Raw genomic sequence first — 17851 nt, 5'->3', positions numbered from 1 at the left:
CTTACATATCTGTGATACGTCTCCAACGTATCTATAATTTTTGATTGCTCCATGCTATTATATTATCTATTTTGGATGTTAATGGGCTTTATTTTACACTTTTATATCATTTTTGGGACTAACCTACTAACCGGAGGCTCAACCCAAATTGCTGTTTTTTTCCTATTTTAGGGTTTCGAAGAAAAGGGATATCAAATGGAGTCCAAACGGAATGGAACCTTCGGGAACGTAATTTTCTCAACAAACGTGATCCAGAAGACTTGGAGTGGGCGTCAAGAAACGATCAAGGAGGGCACGAAGCAGGGGGCGCGCCCTCCACCCTCATGGGCCCCTCGTTGCTCCACCGACGTACTTCTTCCTCCTATATATATTCACGTATCTCCCAAACATCCAGGAGCACCACGAAAACCTAATTCTACCGCCGCAACCTTCTGTACCCGAGAGATCCCATCTTGGGGCCTTTTCCGGAGCTCCGCCGAAGGGGGCACTGATCATGGAGGGCCTCTACATCAACTCCATGGCCTCTCCGGTGATGTGTGAGTAGTTTACTTCAGACCTACGGGTCCATAGTTATTAGCTAGATGGCTTCTTCTCTCTTTTTAGATCTCAATACAAAGTTCTCCTCGATTCTCTTGGAGATCTATTCGATGTAATCTTCTTTTGCGGTGTGTTTGTCAAGATCCGATGAATTGTGGGTTTATGATCAAGTTTATCTATGAACAATATTTGAATCTCCTCTGAATTATTTTATGTATGATTGGTTTATCTTTGCAAGTCTCTTCAAATTATTAGTTTGGTTTGGCCTACTAGTTTGATCTTTCTTGCAATGGGAGAAGTGCTTAGCTTTGGGTTCAATCTTGCGGTGTCCTTTCCCAGTGACAACAGGGGCAGCAAGGCACATATTGTATTGTTGTCATCGAGGATAAAAAGATGGGGTTTATATCATATTGCATGAGTTTATCCCTCTACATCATGTCATCTTACTTAAAGCATTACTCTGTTCTTATGAACATAATACTCTAGATGCATGCTGGATAGCGGTCGATGTGTGGAGTAATAGTAGTAGATGCAGAATCGTTTCGGTCTACTTGTCGCGGACGTGATGCCTATACACATGATTATACCTATATATTCTCATAACTATGCTCAATTCTATTAATTGCTCGATAGTAATTCGTTTACCCACCGTAATACTTATGCTCTTGAGAGAAGCCACTAGTGAAACCTATGGCCCCCGGGTCTATCTTCCATCATATTAATCTTCCAACACTTAGTTATTTCCTTTGCCGTTTATTTTACTTTGCATCTTTATTTCTTTTTATCATAAAAATACCAAAAATATTATCTTATCATATCTATCAGATCTCGCTCTCGTAAGTGACCGTGAAGGGATTGACAACCCCTTTATCGCGTTGGTTGTGAGGTTCTTATTTGTTTGTGTAGGTGTGTGGGACTCGAGCGTGATCTCCTACTAGATTGAAACCTTGGTTCTCAAAAACTAAGGGAAATACTTATGCTACTTTGCTGCATCACCATTTCCTCTTCAAGGGAAAACCAATGCAGTGCTCAAGCGGTAGCAGAAGGATTTCTGGCGCCGTTGCCGGGGAGATTCGCGCCAAGTCAAGTCAAGATTTGACTCCTGACAACGAGCCATTTTTGGCGCCGTTGCCGGAGTCAACGCACAAGTCAAGACATACCAAGTACCCATCACAAACCCTTATCCCTCGCATTACATTATTTGCCATTTGCCTCTCGTTTTCCTCTCCCCCACTTCACCATTGCCGTTTTATTTGCCCTTCTTATGTTCGTCTTTCCATTTGCTTTGATGTCTTACTTGGCTCGTTTGCTCGTTTGGTTGGAATAGTTGTTTATTTATTGCTAAACAGAGAACCTAAGATCTATGGATCCTCATCCGCTTGCTAATCTTTTTAAGAGATCCAATTATGATGAACCAATTTCTAGTGAGTTTTTGTGCACTAGATTATCTTTATGAAGTTTTGCTTGAAATTTGTGAATCTGAAAATTGTGATGAAGTACTTTATGGAGTGATTCACGATGGATCTTTGAATAGAAAGCATGATTGCAATGATGATAGTATAAATTCTATTAATGTCAATTGTGCTTATAATATGCAAAACCCTAAGCTTGGGGATGCTAGCTTTGCTATGACTACCACTTGTTGCAATGATCATGATTGGGGTGATTCTTCTTATGATTTTGAAAATTTATTTAAGCCCCATGATGAATATAAGATTGATTATAATGTTTGCAATAATATTGAAAGTGGGTTTGGAAGAGTGTAAACTTTAGATACCACATATTTGGAGAATGTTCAATCTTATGAAGTTTTTGATGAAAGTGGGTTTGGAGAGGTCATGACTTTAGTTAATGTTAACCCCACTATTTTGGAAGAGTGTCAACTTTGCATACATGTGGATCGTGTTAAGAATATGTTTTGTGATAGCTATATTGTTGAATTTGCTTATGATCCTACATATAATTATTATGAGAGAGGAAAATATGGTTGTAGAAATTTACATGTTACCAAATCACCTCTCGTTATGTTGAGATTGCTATTGTTTCTTTCTGCTTCCTTGCATATGCTAGTTTTTGCTTGGCTTGATAATTTGTTTGCCTATAAGATGCCTATGCGTAGGAAGTATGTTAGACTTAGTGTGTTTGTCACATGTTTTACGATGCTCTCTTTGTGCTTCAATTCTTGTCTTTCATGTGAGCATCATTAAAATTATCAATGCCTAGCTAAAAGGCTTTAAAGAAAAGCGCTTGTTGGGAGACAATCCAATATTTTTCCTTGCTGTTATTCAATAAATAATTTATCTAGCCTCTGTTTTGGTTGTGTTTTTTGTATTTAATTAGTGTTTGTACCAAGTAGAACCGTTGGGAAGACTTGCGGAAAGTCTTTTTGATCTTGCTGTAAAAAACGGAAACTTTAGCGCTCACGAGAATTACTGCCATTTTTATCTGGAAAGTTCTATTTAGTTAATTCTTTTTGAAGATGATTAATAGATAAATTCCTCACGTCCATCAATTTATTTTAGAATTTTTGGGGTTCCATAAGTTGCATTAGCTACAGATTACTACAGACTGTTCTGTTTTTGACAGATTCTGTTTTTCTTGTGTTGTTTGCTTATTTTGATGAATGTATGGCTAGTAAAAGAGTTTATAAACCATAGAGAAGTTGGAATACAGTAGGTTTAACACCAATATAAATAAATAATGAGTTCATTACAGTACCTTGAAGTGGTGTTTTGTTTTCTTTCGCTAACAGAGCTCACGAGATTTTCTATTTTGAGTTTTGTGTTGTGAAGTTTTCAAGTTTTTGGTAAAAGTCTTGATGGATTATGGAACAAGGAGTGGCAAGATACTAAGCTTGGGGATGACCATGGCACCCAAGGTAAAATTCAAGGACACCAAAAAGCCTAAGCTTGGGGATGCCCCGGAAGGCATCCCCTCTTTCGTCTTCGTCTATCAGTAACTTTACTTGGAGCTATATTTTTATTCACCACATGATATGTGTTTTGCTTGGAGTGTATTGTATGATTTGAGTCTTTGCTTTTTAATTTACCACAATCATCCTTGCTGTACATACCTTTTGAGAGAGACTCACATGATTTGAAATTTATTAGAATACTCTATGTGCTTCACTTATACCTTTTGAGCTATATAGTTTTTGCTCTAGTGCTTCACTTATATCTTTTAGAGCACGGTGGTGGATTTATTTTATAGAAATAGTTGATCTCTCATGCTTCACTTATATTATTTTGGGAGTCCTTTGGAACAACATGGAAATTTGCTTTAATATAAAAATTCATAGAAGTGCATTGAATACTATGAGAAGTTTGATACTTGATAATTGTTTTGAGATATGGAGATGGTAATATTAGAGTCATGCTAGTTGAGTAGTTGTGAATTTGAGAAATACTTGTGTTGAAGTTTGTGATTCCCGTAGCATGCACGTATGGTGAACCGTTATGTGATGAAGTCGGAGCATGATTTATTTCTTGATTGTCTTCCTTATGAGTGGCGGTCGGGGACGAGCGATGGTCTTTTCCTACCAATCTATCCCCCTAGGAGCATGCGCGTAATACTTTGTTTCGATAACTAATAGATATTTGCAATAAGTATGTGAGTTCTTTATGACTAATGTTGAGTCCATGGATTATAGGCACTCTCACCCTTCCACCATTGCTAGCCTCTCTAGTATCGCGCAACTTTCACCGGTAACTTAAACCCACCATATACCTTCCTCAAAACAGCCACCATACCTACCTATTATGGCATTTCCATAGCCATTCCGAGATATATTGCCATGCAACTTTCCATCGTTCCCTTATTATGACACGCTTCATCATTGTCATATTGCTTTGCATGATCATGTAGTTGACATCGTATTTGTGGCAAAGCCACCGTTCATAATTCTTTCATACATGTCACTCATGAGTCATTGCACATCCTGGTACACCGCCGGAGGCATTCACATAGAGCCATATTCTTGCTCTAAGTATCGAGTTGTAATTCTTGAGTTGTAAGTAAATAAAGTGTGATGATCATCATTATTGGAGCATTGTCCCAGTGAGGAAAGGATGATGGAGACTATGATTCCCCCACAAGTCGGGATGAGACTCCGGACAAAAAAAAGAGGCCAAAAAAGAAAGAAGGCCCAAATAAAAATAAAATAGAAATGAGAGAAAAAGAGAGAAGGGACAATGCTACTATACTTTTTCCACACTTTTGCTTCAAAGTAGCACCATGATCTTCATGATAGAGAGTCTCCTATGATATCACTTTCATATACTAGTGGGAATTTTTCATTATAGAACTTGGCTCGTATATTCCAATGATGGGTGTCGGTGTCAAAACCGGCGGATCTCAGGTAGGGGGTCCCGAACTGTGTGTCTAGGTCGGGTGGTAACAGGAGACAAGGGACACGAAGTTTTACCCAGGTTCGGGCCCTCTCGATGGAGGTAAAACCTACGTCCTGCTTGATTAATATTGATGATATGGGTAGTACAAGAGTAGATCTACCACAAGATCGAGGAGGCTAAACCCTAGAAGCTAGCCTATGGTATGATTGTTGATGTGTATGTTGTCCTACGAACTAAAACCTCCGGTTTATATAGACACCGGGTAGGGTTAGGGTTACATAGAGTCGGTTACAATGGTAGGAGATCTGCATATCCGTATCGCCAAGCTTGCCTTCCACGCCAAGGAAAGTCCCTCCCGGACACGGGACGAAGTCTTCAATCTTGTATCTTCATAGTCCAGGAGTCCGGCGGAAGGTATAGTCCGGCCATCCGAACACCCCCTAATCCAGGACTCCCTCAGTAGCCCCTGAACCAGGCTTCAATGACGACGAGTCCGGCGCGCATATTGGCTTAGGCATTGCAAGGCGGGTTCCTCCTCCAAGTACTTCATAGAAGATTTTGAACACAAAGATAGTGTCCGGCTCTGAAAAATAAGTTTCCACATATTGCCATAGAGAGAATAATATTTACACAAATCTAATCTGCTGACGTATTCCGTAGTGTGACATCACACCACGGCCAAGCTTTTATTCGAATTGTTTTACTGTCCCATCTCAGCGCGTTATGCGAGGCGGTTTCCTTGGCACGTCTTGTTAAAGCAGAGATCGTGTCCCCTTATTCCGGGATTCTCATCAATACGGGCGTGGGTAACCCAACCGCGCCATCGATTACGGCGCTTGGAGATAAGCGAGTTTTATCAGGCTGGTGGGGACATGTAGCTGCGTCCACCCATATAAGGGGATAAAGATCCACCTTTTCACCTGTGCCTTCTTCCTCCTTCGCCTATCCATTCTTGTGCACTCGAGCTCCAGCGCCCAAGTCCGCACTCCCAACCTCGACCTCCTCCAGCCATGTCCGGAGCGGGAGGCAAGTGGATGGTCTCCTTCGTCATGGAGGGACATATCAAAAAGCTAAGGAAGGCCGGATACCTGTCTAACGACATCGCGTACCGGCTCCCCGAAAAGGGGCAGCTCATCCCCACCCCTAGGCCCCATGAGAGGGTGGTGTTCCTCCCCCATTTCCTCCGCGGACTGGGCTTCCCTCTCCACCCATTTGTCCGGGGGCTCATGTTCTACTACGGCCTGGATTTCCACGATCTGGCCCCGAACTTCGTCCTCAACATCTCGGCATTTATCGTCGTGTGCGAGGCCTTCCTCCGCATCCGCCCCCATTTCGGGATCTGGCTCAAGACTTTCAACGTCAAGCCGAAGGTGGTGCACGGCAGCCAGGCGGAGTGCGGAGGCGCCATGGTGGGCAAGATGGCCAACGTCCTCTGGCTCGAGGGCTCCTTTGTGGAGACCCTGAAGGGGTGGCAATCGGGGTGGTTTTACATCACCGAGACGCGTGACGCCGAATGGGTCGCACCCCTCGAGTTCCGGTCCGGACCCCCAATGCGGCTCACGTCCTGGAAAGAGACGGGCCTGTCGTGGGGTAAAAAAGGAGAGCTAACCGGACTCCAAACATGCGTCAAAACCCTGGTGGACAAGAAGCTCAAACTTGTCAACGTAGTCTAGGTTATGCTCATCCGCTTGATCCTCCCGTGCCAACAACGGGCTTTCAACCTGTGGGAGTTCGACCCGGCGCGACACCAAACTCTGAGCAGGCTCTTCGACATGATGTACGAAGATGCCTGGAAGGTGCTTTTCAAGGGCGCCGAGGCTCCCGCATCCGCTATTGAGGATCGCGGATTCAGTGCGCAGCGTCACGCTCTCGCGGTAAGCTGTTTTTTCCTTTTACAGGGTATCCGTTTTTCATAGTTTGACTCCATGCGGGATCTAAACTCCCTTACCTTTGACAGGATTGGCAGGTGACCTCCGGACAGATCAATTGTCCGGCTCCTTTGCCCGAAGGCCCAGTGGATGCTCGCTTGGCGAAGCTGCTGGTTCCGACACCTTATGTGGTGCCGGAGAAGAAGGTTAAGAAGAAGGCCACGGGGACTCGAAAGAGTGCCCGACGCCCGGAGGTGTCGGATTCATCATCCGACGAATCCAAGACGCACTCCTCCCGTGAAGACGAGGAGGAGGAAGAAGAGACCCCTCCCCCTCCAACGGGGGAAGGGAAGAAAAGGAAGGCCGCCCCAACTGGGGAGACCGAAGGGTCCAAGAAGGGGAAAACCCTTCCTCCGGACTGCTCCACCGACGCCGATGGCGGCGGAGAGGAGTGGGCGCCTAGGGCCAAGCCCCTGGCAAAATCGTAAGTATTCGGATACCGGAGTAATTCATAGCATTCGTTTATTGCACACTTTCCCTAACGTCGAATATGTTTATGTAGCCCACCCAAAGACCGGCTCGACGCGTCGTCGAGCGGCTCACTGGACTCGTCGGATGTGAACTCGCTTCCGACGGCTTCCTCCCCCCGCCCTACGGACGACACCGAAGTGTTGTCTCCACAGGTTCCAAGCCAGGAGGAGGTGGTCCTGGAGGCGTCGCAAGGCGACCTCCCAGACTCCAGGAGTAAAGGGGATGGAACCCGTCAGGGCTCCAAGACCGGCTCTAGGCTGGACACCACTCCGGAACCTTCAAAGGTTCCAGAGTCCGGCGGGGGACCTCCTTCCAAGAGGAGCAAGTCCACCGTGCCGGCGGCCCCCGTCCAACCGGAGGCGCCGGACAATATGTTGGAGGCGCTCCAAGGCGCCTCCATCGACGAGGAGCACCGCACTATTATGAGTGCGGTGGTCCAGAAGGTTCAGTCCGCCAAAGACGGACTGACTGAAGCTTGTACTAGCCTTTTGACAGGCTTTGAGGTAAGTAAAGAAAGTGTAAATAATAGTACCGCATAGACAGTAGCCCCTGATGCTCTGTTTGGCGTTCGGGAAGAAAAGCCGAATAGAGGATCAAATAGAATTCGCAGGAGTCTAATAAAAATGAGTCAATATGCATATGCAGGCTTCCCTGCTTGTGTCTACCGCACTAACTACAGAAGTGGACACGCTAAAGCAGAACCTCGAGCGGTCCGAGCAAGAGCTCGAACGTGCCAAGAAGCAGCTCGAGGACAATGAAGGTAAGAAATACCTTGTTAAAAATATATATAAAAAAGGTGCAATTGCAAAAAATGACAGGATTATCGTGGCTATTGTAGGGGCCACGTCTGAGGTGGTGACCCTTAAGCAAGCGCTGGACGAGGCTGAGAAGAGGGCAGCCTCGGAGTGCACCGAGCGGGAGAGGTATGAGGCCGAAGTTGGCAAGGTGCGGCAAGAGCTCCAGGCTCTCATGGAAAAGCATGAGAGTTTGGAGCTTGACTCAAAGACACGAGCGTCTGAGCTCGCGGTGGTTATTGAAAATGCCAAGTCTGCCAAGGCCGAATCCTAGAAGACCCTCCAGGAGTTGGATGAGGTGAAGAAGATAGCGGCGGGTAAGGCATTCTTTATGCAAAGCAAACACATAAACGTGAGTTACTTGTTACTTACCCGAATCTGGAGCTCTCCGGGAGCGTTCGCAGATCTTCCCCGAAGTGTATCCGATGCTGCCGTATTCTATCGAGCCGAGGAGGGCAGCTTGACGGAGAAGGTGTTCTGGTCTCAGTACGCTGAGGCCGGACACCCCGTGCCCCTGAGCGACCAGCTGAAGCAACTGGTCGAGCTCCACAAGGCGGCCGAACAGGCCATGAAGGGCCTCATTATTCGGCTGTGGCCTGGAGGGGCCCTGCCTGGGAGCTATTTCGGGCTGGTGCGGCGGTTGGTGGAGGCCTGTCCAAGGCTTGAAGTCATCAAGCGCTCCGTCTGCATTGAAGGTGCCCATAGGGCCCTTGCCCGTGCTAAGGTGCACTGGGGCAAGCTAGATGCTGAGAAGCTGGTGAAGGACGGGCCACCGCTGGGGAAAGAGCATCGCAAGCCCGAGAATTACTATAAGGATGTTCTGAAGGGTGCCCGCCTTGTGGCGGATGAATGTTCTAGGGATGTAATTTTTGAGTGAAACTTGCTCATTTTGTCCTGTGCGCTGAAAACTTGTTTATATGCGCTAAGCAATGCTGTCGGAATTTAAAATATTACCTTCTGTGCGGCTGTTTATCAAATTTGAGAGATGGCGAGTCATCGGCTTCTGCCCCCGTGGCGCTAGTGCTGGGGTGTTCGGGGATAAACTTGAGCGCTCTTTTTCCCATGTTTGGGTCCTTCGAGGGAGGCGCTCAGCCCAACGAACAAGGCAATCGGACTATAATGCTCGAACACTCTCACTTAGCCATAGAATTCTATAATTTTAAATTTCGGCGAAGCCCCTGGTATTCGGAAGACCGAGTTCGGGGCGCTATCCACGACTTGGCCGGACAGAGCCGGCTCCTCGCCCTAAGCGGCATAAGTCTTTAGGGACTCGAAAAAACCTCTCGAACAGCGACCAGCTCTCGCTTTATCATGACAGTCAGTTTTAGCTTTCTCCACTGAGGTGCTCGACCCAGCTCAACTGGGGCACAATCGCAGTGGTTCTCCTAGTGCTACCTTAGCCGATATAGCGGAACGTAAGGCACCAAAACATAGGAGCCGGGCAAACCCAACTATTGACCCAAGACATGATTCGGAGCCGATGCATATAATGCTATAAGTTTGGGGTGCCACACTTGTTAAAGTGTTCAGACTTCTCACACCATATTGAGGGGTACTAAAGCCCCTGGCGTATTTTGGCCGTACCAACATGTACGGGTGCAACATGTCGTTAAGGAACATATATGAAGAAAAAAGGTAATGCAAAAATAGACGAAAGCTATGCATTGTTTATTAAAAAGGGCTGCGATCAAAGCAGAACGATACAAATAATGCGATAAGTGGAAGGTTGGACTAGTTAACATGTCCGTTCCAGGGGCAAGCTGCGGAATAGTATGCGGAACGGGTATACTGCTCGTGATAGAGACCACCTGGGAGTTCCATAGTGCGGCGTGGCTTGTCTGCTTCCCTGGTTCTTGCATCATTTGTGCGGCAATTGAACTGCCGAACAGGCCTTCCGAAGGATGAAGTCCTGAAAGTAAGAGAAAACTAAAAAATCGGCAGCCCCTGGTACGGTTTAAGCCGTGTTTTGGGCGTGCCGTGATGGTGCCCCTTCCCCTGTGCCCATGGTATCTCTAGAGCATAGTTATGTACGCGAAGTACTGGCGTCGCCTTTTTGCGAGGGTTGGGGTTGGGGCCGCATTGCTACGCCTGCTCGGATCGTGCCAGGCGGTCTTGTTGTAGGTTACTCCGGGGGCGCTTGACGGTGTCCGGTAGTTTAGTGGCCGGACTGGAGAACTGCCTAGAGAGGCTGCTTTGAACTTCCGCTGCAAGGGCCACCCTGTGCTCCTCCGTTCGGAGGGAGCGTTCGGTGTTTCCATTGACCGTAATTACTCCTCGAGGGCCTGGCATCTTGAGCTTAAGGTATGCGTAATGCGGTACCGCATTGAACTTAGCGAATGCGGTTCGCCTGAGCAGTGCGTGATAGCCATTGAAAAATGGGACTATGTCGAAGATTAACTCCTCACTTCGGAAATTATTCGGAGATCCGAAGACCACTTCAAGTGTGACTGAGCCTGTACAGTTGGCCTCTACACCTGGTATTACGCCTTTAAAGGTCGTTTTGGTGGGCTTAATCCTGGAGGGATCTATGCCCATTTTCCGCACTGTATCCTAGTAAAGTAGGTTCAGGCTGCTGCCGCCGTCCATGAGGACTCTAGTGAGATGAAATCCGTCAATAATTGGGTCTAGGACCAATGCGGCGAATCCGCCATGACAGATGCTAGTGGGATGGTCCTGTCGATCAAAGGTGATCGGGCAGGAGGACCATGGGTTGAACTTTGGGGCGACTGGCTCTACCGCGTATACGTCCCTTAACGCGCGCTTCCGCTCCCTTTTGGTGACGTGGGCTGCGTATATCATGTTCACTGTCCACACTTGTGGGGGAAAACCCTTCTGTCCACTATTGTTCAGCGGCTGGGGCTCCTCATCGTCATTGCTATGCAGCCCCTTGTCTTTATTTTCGGCATTTAACTTGCCTGCCTGCTTGAACACCCAACAATCCCTGTTGGTGTGATTGGCTGGCTTTTCGGGGGTGCCATGTATCTGGCATGAGCGATCGAGTATTCGGTCCAAACTGGACGCCCCCCTAGGATTCCTTTTGAATGGCTTTTTCCGCTGACCGGATTTAGAGCCTCTGAATCCGGCATTAACTGCCGTATCCTCAGCATTGTCGCCGTTAATGTGGTGCTTCTGCTTGTTGCGACATGACCTGCCACTACTGTCCCTGGTGTTCGAATTACCAGGGTTCTTGGTCATATTGTTGCTACGAGCAAGCCAGCTGTCTTCTCTCGCGCAAAAGTGGGTCATGAGTGTCGTGAGTGCTGCCATAGATTTTGGCTTTTCCTGTCCAAGGTGCCGGGCCAGCCACTCGTCACGGATATTGTGTTTGAAGGCTGCTAAGGCCTCAGCGTCCGGACAGTCGACTATTTGATTTTTCTTTGTTAGGAACCGTGTCCAGAATTGCCTGGCCGATTCCTCTGGCTGCTGAATTACGTGACTTAGGTCATCGGTGTCTGGGAGTCGCACATAAGTGCCCTGGAAATTGTCGAGGAATGCGGCTTCCAGGTCCTTCCAACAACTGATTGATCCTGTTGCCAAGCTGTTAAGCCAATGCCAAGCTGGTCCTTTAAGCTTGAGTGGGAGGTATTTGATGGCGTGGAAGTCACCGCCGCGGGCCATGTGGATATGCAGGAGATAATCCTCGATCCATACCGCAGGATCTGTTGTGCCATCATATGATTCGATGTTTACGGGTTTGAAACCCTCGGGGATTTGATGATCCATTATTTCGTCTGTAAAGCAGAGTGGGTGTGCGACGCCTCTGTATTGGGCTATATCATGACGTAGCTCCAATGAGCCTTGTCTACTATGTTCGGCCCCGCCGAATTTGTGGCCGGCGTGACGGTTACCGTCTTGAGCCGTGGGGTGCCCACGCGATCCGTAGATCGATCTTGTTTGCCTTGCCTTGTCCTCCAACATGTCTCATAAGTCCGGCGCATATTCCCGTGCCTTGGTACGGGGTGCGGCTTGAGTGGAGGGCCGAGAGGCCTCTCTGTCGCGACCACGAGGTGGCCGGTCGGCCGCATCAAGTGCTTCCTCCTCTAATCGGGGTAGCAACCTGCGCTTTGGGTAGCTCTTGGAGGGGCGTTCGAGTTTATGCTCTTCGGCCGCAAGGACTTCAGTCCATCTGTCGACCAGCAAATCTTGATCAGCCCTAAGATGTTGCTGTTTTTTCTTGAGGCTTCTTTCCGTGGCCATAAGCCTGCGTTGAAAACGCTTTTGCTCGACGAGATCCTCTGGCACGATGAATTCGTCGTCGTCGAGGCTTGCCTCGTCTTCGGAGGGAGGCATATAATTATCGTCCTCGACCTCTCTGTCTGCCGCTCTCTCGTGAGGGTTGGTTTCTCCATCCTCCTGTGCTAAATCTTGCTGGAGGGGGTTTTCTTTGGCACTTCTCGGAGTATTATTATCTCCCGTGCTGGAATCACCGTGTTTGTTTTGGCGGGATTTTGAGCGGCGCCGCTGACGCCGGCGCTTAGGCTGTTTCTTGGAGGGGTCATCCTCCGCTGTTCCATCGCCATCTCCCTCTTTTGGGGTGTCCACCATGTATATGTCATATGACGAGGTGGCTTTCCAGGGCCTAGTAGGCGCTGGTTCTTCATCATCTCCTTCATCGGCGTCCATACCGTCGATATCTTCGGAGTCGAAGTCGAGCATGTCGGTTAAGTCGTCAACAGTGGCTACAAAGTGGGTGGTGGGTGGGCTTTGAATTTCTTCATCGACCGTACCCCAACCTTGCTGACCGTAGTCCGGCCAGGGCTCTCCTGATAAAGAGAGAGACTTCAGTGACTTCAGGATATCGCCAAAAGGCGAGTGCTAAAAGATGTCCGCGGCAGTGAACTCCATGATCAGCGCCCAATCGGATTCGACCGGCAGGGGAGCGGGGAGCTCGGAGTCCAGAGAGGAGTCCGGCTCCTTGGAGTCACGAGTCTCGCAGAGTACGGGGCTGGTGCTTGGCTCAATCGCCGTTGGGGTTGCAGCTCCCGAGGTGGCGTCCAACCGCCCCTCCTCGATCGACGCAGTTGGCTCCGAATTAAGGGTCGGAGCCGATGCTGATGTGGCCTCCAGGGCACTATTCGGCGGCAGAGCTAGATCATGCTCGTCGTGACAGTGCGGCGCGCTCAGTAGTGGCTCGAATCCGTCGAAGATCAAGTCCCCGCGGATGTCAGCCGTGTAGTTTAAATTTCCGAATCTGACCTAACGGCCAGGGGCGTAGCTTTCGATCTGCTCCAGACGGCCAAGCGAATTGGCCCGCAGAGCGAAGACGGCCAAGATGAAGATCTGTCCGAGGAGGAAGGTCTCACCCTGGACTGCATCGCTATCGATGATCGTAGGAGCCATCGAGCCTGACGGCGATGACGCAGAGGAACTCTCAATGAAAGCACCAATGTCGGTGTCAAAACTGGCGGATCTCGGGTAGGGGGTCCCGAACTGTGCGTCTAGGCCGGATGGTGACAGGAGACAAGGGACACGAAGTTTTACCCAGGTTTGGGCCCTCTCGATGGAGGTAAAACCCTACGTCCTGCTTGATTAATATTGATGATATGGGTAGTACAAGAGTAGATCTACCACGAGATCGAGGAGGCTAAACCCTAGAAGCTGGCCTATGGTATGATTGTTGATGTGTATGTTGTCCTACGGACTAAAACCCTCCGGTTTATACAGACACTGGGTAGGGTTAGGGTTACATAGAGTCGGTTACAATGGTAGGAGATCTGCATATCCGTATCGCCAAGCTTGCCTTCCACGCCAAGGAAAGTCCCTCCCGGACACAAGACGAAGTCTTCAATCTTGTATCTTCATAGTCCAGGAGTCCGGCCGAAGGTATAGTCCGGCCATCCAAACACCCCCTAATCCAGGACTCCCTCAATGGGCTTCCTCAAAATGCCCTAGGTCTTCATGAGCAAGCAAGTTGGATGCACACGCACTTAGTTTCTTTTGTTGAGCTTTCATATACTTATAGCTCTAGTGCATCCGTTGCATGGCAATCCCTACTCACTCACATTGATATCTATTGATGGGCATCTCCATAGCCCGTTGATATGCCTAGTTGATGTGAGACTATCTTCTCCTTTTTTCTTCTTCTCCACAACCACAATTCTATTCCACATATAGTGCTATATCCATGGCTCACGCTCATATATTGCGTGAAGATTGAAAAAGTTTGAGAACATCAAAGTATGAAACAATTGATTGGCTTGTCATCGGGGTTGTGCATGATTTAAATATTTTGTGCGGTGAAGATAGAGCATAGCCAGACTATATGATTTTGTAGGGATAACTTTCTTCGGCCATGTTATTTTGAGAAGACATGATTGCTTAGTTAGTATGCTTGAAGTATTATTATTTCTATGTCAATATTAAACTTTTATCTTGAATCTTCCGAATCTGAACATTCATGCCACAATAAAGAAAAATTACATTGAGAAATATTAGAAAGCATTCCATGTCAAAAATTCTTCGTTATCATTTACCTACTCAAGGACGAGCAGGAATTAAGCTTGGGGATGCTTGATACGTTTCCAACGTATCTATAATTTTTGATTGCTCCATGCTATTATATTATATATTTTGGTTGTTAATGGGATTTATTTTACACTTTTATATCATTTTTGGGACTAACCTACTAACTGGAGACCCAACCCAAATTGCTGTTTTTTTGCCTATTTTAGGGTCCAAACGGAGTCCAAACGGAATGAAACCTTCGGGAACGTGATTTTCTCAACAAACGTGATCTAGGAGACTTGGAGTGGGCGTCTCGAGGAGGGCACGAGGTAGGGGGCGCGTCTACCCCCCTGGGCGCGCCCTCCACCCTCGTGGGCCCCTCATTGCTCCATCGACGTACTTCTTCCTCCTATATATATCCATGTACCCTCCAAACATCCAGGATCACCACGAAAACCTAATTCCACCGCCGCAACCTTCTATACCTGAGAGATCCCATCTCGGGGCCTTTTCTGGAGCTCCGCCGGAGGGGGCATTGATCACGGAGGGCCTCTACATCAACTCCATGGCCTCTCCGGTGATATGTGAGTAGTTTACTTAAGACCTACGGGTCCATAGTTATTAGCTAGATGGCTTCTTCTCTCTCTTTGGATCTCAATACAAAGTTCTCCTTGATTCTCTTGGAGATCTATTTGATGTAATCTTCTTTTGCGGTGTGTTTCTCGAGATCCGATGAATTGTGGGTTTATGATCAAGTTTATCTATGAACAATATTTGAATCTCCTTTGAATCCTTTTATGTATGATTGGTTTATCTTTGCAAGTCTCTCTGAATTATCAGTTTGGTTTGGCCTACTAGATTGATTTTTCTTGCAATGGGAGAAGTGCTTAGCTTTGGGTTCAATCTTGTGGTGTCCTTTCCCAATGACAGAGGGGCAGCAAGGCACGTATTGTATTGTTGCCATCGAGGATAAAAAGATGGGGTTTATATCATATTGCATGAGTTTATCCCTCTACATCACGTCGTCTTACTTAAAGCATTACTCTGTTCTTATGAACTTAATACTCTAGATGTATGCTGGATAGCGGTCGATGTGTGGAGTAATAGTAGTAGATGCAGAATCTTTTCGGTCTACTTGTCGCGAACGTGATGCCTATACACATGATCATACCTAGATATTCTCATAACTATGCTCAATTCTATCAATTGCTCGGCAGTAATTTGTTTGCCCACCGTAATACTTATAATCTTGAGAGAAGCCACTAGTGAAACCTATGGCCCCCGGGTCTATCTTCCATCATATTAATCTCCCAACACTTAGTTATTTCCTTTGCCGTTTATTTTACTTTGCATCTTTATTTATTTTTATCATAAAAATACCAAAAATATTATCTTATCATATCTATCAGATCTCACTCTCGTAAGTGACCATGAAGGGATTGACAACCCCTTTATCGTGTTGGTTGCGAGGTTCTTATTTGTTTGTGTAGGTGCGTGGGACTCGAGTGTGATCTCCTACTGGATTGATACCTTGGTTCTCAAAAACTGAGGGAAATACTTATGCTACTTTGCTGCATCACCCTTTCCTCTTCAAGGAAAAACCAGCGCAGTGCTCAAGAGGTAGCAATCTGTTGTACTAAAAATGTGCGGGCGGCTCATACAATAAGTTGTAACCCGCCATATAGCATTAGTCCCCTTGTTAAGCCGCCAGTATATGTTCACTATCCGTATAACCCGGCACTGTCTTCCGGTTTAACCATGTTAATCTTCATAGCACTTATTCTTCTGCCTTATGAACTGGCGTTGCATAACGCACTTACCTTTTGATCACCGGCCGGCTTAATAGCACAATCCTAAACCGGCAATATCTTTTTGTTTAGGCTTTCCGCGACAAAATGACAAAAACTATTACCTCATGCTGCTACCTCTTGAGCACTGCGTTGGTTTTCCCCAAAGAGGAAGGGATGATGCAGCAAAGTAGCGTAAGTATTTCCCTCAGTTTTTGAGAACCAAGGTATCAATCCAATAGGAGGCTACGCGCGAGTCCCTCGTACCTGCACAAAACAAATAAATCCTTGCAACCAACGCAAATAGGGGTTGTCAATCCCTATAAGGCCACTTACGAGAGTGAGATCTGATAGATATGATAACATAATTTTTTTGGTATTTTTTGTGATAAAGATGCAAAGTAAAATAAAGGCAAAGTAAATAGCAAAGGAAATAACTAAGTAGTAGGAGATTAATATGATGAAGATAGACCCGGGGGCCATAGGTTTCACTAGTGGCTTCTCTCGGGAGCATAAGTATTCTATGGTGGGTGAACAAATTACTGTTGATCAATTGACAGAATTGAGCATAGTTATGAGAATATCTAGGTATGATCATGTATATAGGCATCACATCCAAGACAAGTAGACTGACTCCTGCCTGCATCTACTACTATTACTCCACTCATCGACCGCTATCCAGCATGCATCTAGAGTATTAAGTTAAAAATAGAGTAACGCCTTAAGCAAGATGACATGATGTAGAGGGATAGACTCATGCAATATGAAGAAAACCCCATCTTGTTATCCTCTATGGCAACAATACAATATGTGCCTTGCTGCCCCTACTATCACTGGGAATGGACACCGCAAGATTGAACCCAAAGCTAAGCACTTCTCCCATTGCAAGAAAGATCAATCTAGTAGGCCAAACCAAACTGATAATTCAAAGAGACTTGCAAAGATAACCAATCATACATAAAAGAATTGAGAGAAGATTCAAATATTATTCATAGATAGACTTGATCATAAACCCACAATTCATCGGTCTCAACAAACACACCACAAAAAGAAGATTACATCGAATAGTTTTCCACAAGAGAGGGGGAGAACATTGTATTGAGATCCAAAAAGAGAGAAGAAGCCATCTAGCTACTAACTATGGACCCGTAGGTCTGAGGTAAACTACTCACACTTCATCGGAGGGGCTATGGTGTTGATGTAGAAGCCCTCCGTGATCGATGCCCCTTCCGGGGGAGCTCCAGAACAGGCCCCAAGATGGGATCTCGTGGATACAGAAAGTTGCGGTGGTGGAATTATGGTTTTGGCTCCGTCTCTGATTGTTTGGGGGTACATAGGTATATATAGGAGGAAGGAGTACGTCGGTGGAGCAACAGGGGGCCCACGAGGGTGGAGGGTGCGCCTGGGGGGGGTAGGCGCGCCCCCTACCTCGTGGCCTCCTCTTTTCTTTCTTGACGTAGGGTCCAAGTCTCCCGGGGCTTGTTCATTGAGAAAATCACGTTCCCGAAGGTTTCATTCTGTTTGGACTCCATTTGATATTC

The sequence above is a fragment of the Triticum dicoccoides genome, chromosome 2A (genome assembly GCF_002162155.2).
Source record: "Triticum dicoccoides isolate Atlit2015 ecotype Zavitan chromosome 2A, WEW_v2.0, whole genome shotgun sequence".
NCBI lineage: Eukaryota > Viridiplantae > Streptophyta > Magnoliopsida > Poales > Poaceae > Triticum > Triticum dicoccoides.
The sequence above is the reverse complement of the archived record's forward strand: the minus strand, read 5'-3'. Positions refer to the sequence as shown.